The sequence below is a fragment of the Postia placenta genome (assembly GCF_002117355.1).
Source record: "Postia placenta MAD-698-R-SB12 unplaced genomic scaffold POSPLAscaffold_1, whole genome shotgun sequence".
In the NCBI taxonomy this organism is placed as follows: Eukaryota; Fungi; Basidiomycota; class Agaricomycetes; order Polyporales; family Adustoporiaceae; genus Rhodonia; species Rhodonia placenta.
The window spans coordinates 3,373,510-3,376,933 of record NW_020169832.1 but is presented as its reverse complement, the minus strand read 5'-3'; positions in this window follow the sequence as shown (position 1 = coordinate 3,376,933).

The following is a 3,424-nucleotide window of genomic DNA, read 5'->3' as shown; positions in this document are numbered from 1 at the left end:
GTAAAGGTAAGTAAAGGATACAAATGAGAGCTTACTGACCTAGGGACAAGAGGTCGAAACTGAGGTCCCTAGGGCAGCAGAGGCTGGTTTATATACATGGGAAGATTTAGGGCAGGCTGTGCACGTTGGTCCGTGCGCAGCTGGTCTGTGCGCAGCATGCCGACGCGGCCCCGGGGGCCGGTGAGTCAAAGCGGCTGTGTCAGCGGGGCCCGAGCTGTGCCGTGCACTGCCGTCCTATCTAATCTGATCGTACAGTAGATAATGATGTGTCCGTATCGGGCAGGTAGTACAGAGGTCGCGGGTTCGAGCCCGCGAAAAGGAAAAAATTAAAAAACGGCTAGGCGCCGTACCAACTCGTGACATTACCCCCTCCTCAACGGCGCATGACCTCATGCGAGGCGCCCTTGCCCATCTCCCACCCAGAGCGGCAGCGTGCTTCAGTCAGCGGCGAAGGCATTGGCTGAAAGTTGAGACCACCGAATGCAGCAGCATTGAGTCGACGAGGGGCGTTTGGGTTCTTCCGATGGAAGTCGGCTATAAGGGCCGGCGCATTAGCAACGTTGCGTGCCGGTTCCCATGACGTATGCGAGTCGTCATAACCCTTCCACTTGACAAGGTACTGCAGCTGACGTCGGAAGATCCTCGAATCCTTGATCCGCTCAACCTCGTACTCCTCGTCGCCTTCAACCTCAATCGCAGGCGGCTCCTCCGGCTCCCGGCCCGGGATATCGCTACGCGTGTACTTGCTAAGCAGGGAGACGTGGAACACCGGGTGTACCGGCACCGACTTCGGCAGGATTAATTCGTAATCCAGGTCTCCGAGCTTTCGCCGCACGGCATATGGTCCGAGGCGCTTGGGACTAAGCTTCTTGCTTGGCTGTTTCAGCTTAAGGTTCCGGGCATCAAGCCAGACCTTGTCCCCCGGCGCGAAGACCGGTGCCTCCTGCACGTGCTTGTCGTAGTACACCTTCATGCGCTCGGCCGATAGCTCGAGCGCAGAGCGCGTATCGTCGCGAATCTCCTTCAGGATTTTGAGCCGATCAGCGGCCGCAGGCATCGCAGACATCGGGTTGATCCGCACTTGAATCTCAGGATGGTACCCTTGGTGCAGGAAGAAAGGGGAGTGCCCGGTCGCGGAGTGAACTCGGTTGTTCAATGCGAATTCCGCGAGCGGCAATTGCTTTGCCCAATCATCCTGCCTGTGGCTTGTGAAAGCACGCAGGTACTGCTCGATCTCCTGATTCCAGCGCTCAGTCTGGCCGTCTGTCTGAGGATGAAACGCTGTAGACAGCGCCGGCTCGATCCCTAGTCCCTTGTACACCGCGTGGAGATATTTCGAAGCGAACTGGGGACCTCGGTCTGATATGACCTTGGCCGGGGCCCCATGATGCTTGAACACATCGCGGATGTACAGGTCTGCCGCACCTTCTGCCGTCAGGGTCTCGTGACAGGCCGAGAAGTGGACCTGCTTGGTAAAGCGGTCGGCGGTGACCAGGATCGAGTCGAATCCATCAGACTTCGGCAAGCCAACGATCATATCGGTCGTGATGATCTGCCACGGGCGCTCGGGGATCTCGTTCGGCTTCAGCGGACCCTGGGGTTTGGCTGGGAATGTCTTGGTACGGTTGCACACATCGCAGGTGCTTACGTACTCATTGACGAATTTAGACATCCCAGGCCACCAGTAGTTCCGCGATACGAGCTCAAGGGTTTTGGCACGACCGCCATGGCCGGCGATCGGCGAGTCGTGGTGGATCTTGACGATATCCCGCCGGAGCTCCGCGTTCTTTGGGACGTACACACACCCACGGAACAACAGAAGCCCTTGTTCGGCATTCCACTCCTCAAAACCCCTTTGCAGCTGGGGCGGCCCGAGGTCCTGTACTTTTTCAAGTGCCTCGGCTACCTCCCGATCTTTCTTCGAACATTCCCTGATGCGCTTCAGAAGCGACTGATCGGCCGTCACCGAGGCATGACCGCGCCGGGCGGAGGCGATGCGGAAACGCTCTGGTTTGAGAACCACCTGATCGGTGTTATCGTCCTCATCGCCGATCTGATGGTCTGATCGACGCGACAGGGCATCAGCCTTTCCATTGGATGTCCCGGCCTTGTGCGTGATGCAGAAGTCGAAGCGAGCCAGGAACAGCGACCATCGCGCTTGACGGCGCGTGAGATGCTGGGATGTACGCCAGTACTCGAGGTTCTTATGATCGGTCACGATCTCGAACTGATTGGGTAACCCCTCGAGGTAGTGGCGCCAATCGTCTAGCGCCTCAATGATTGCGAGCATCTCCTTATCGTAGATCTCGTAGTTCCGCTGCGCCGGATCCATCGCATGTGATCTGAAGGCGATGGGATGCCATTTGCCATCATCCTGCTTCTGCATCAACACGCCGCCAGTGGCGTACCCCGAGGCGTCAACTTCAATGCGCGTCTCCCGATTAGGGTCGTACAGCGCCAAGACTGGAGTTGTCGCGAAGAGCCGCTTGAGCTCATCGAAAGCATGCTGCTCTTCTTCGCCCCAATGCCATGGGTCGTTCCCTGTGAGCCGGTCGAGTGGTCGCGAGATCTTAGCGAAGTCCTTAATAAAGCGGCGGTAGAAATTGGAGAACCCCCAGAACTTCTGAACGTCTTTTTTGTTCCGGGGCACCGGCCACTCATTGATTCCTTTCAGCTTCGCGGGATCCATCGCCACCTCATCGCCACCGAACACATAGCCGACGTAGTCGACCTTGGGAACGTCCCACTCGCACTTTTCAGGCTTCAGGAACAGATCGTTGTCCTGAAGGCGACGCAGAACCTCGCGTGTGACCTTTTCATGCTCCTCTTTGTTGGTGGAGAAGATGAGTATGTCATCCAGGTACACAAGGATCTTGCCGCCGACGATGAGATCGTGGAAGATCTCGTTCATCATGGCCTGGAAGGTCGCGGGGGAATTAGTGAGGCCAAAGAACATTACCAGGGGTTCGTACAGCCCCCGGTTAGTTACAAAGGCCGCCTTCCACTCGTCACCGGCTTTGATCCGGACGTTGTTGTATCCCCATCGGACATCGAATTTCGTGAAGAGCGTAGCGCCGCGGAGCTTATCCACCATTTCGGCGATCAACAGCAAGGGATAACGATTTTTGACCGTGATCGCGTTCAATCGGCGGTAGTCCTGTACGGGTCGAAGCGTCCCTTCCTTCTTTTTGATGAAGAAAAAGGGGGATGAGATTGGCGACTTCGACTCCCGTATGTAGCCCTTCGCTAACTGCTCCTTTAGGAACTTGTCCAGTTCCTCCTGCTCGTTGCTCGACAATGGGTATACCTTTGAATGGAACGTGGAGTAGCCGGGCACGAGTTCGATCGCATGATCGTACGGCTTTCTTTCGGGTAGCCGTTCTGATGCTTCCTTCGAGAAGACCTTCAGAAACTCGTGGTACTG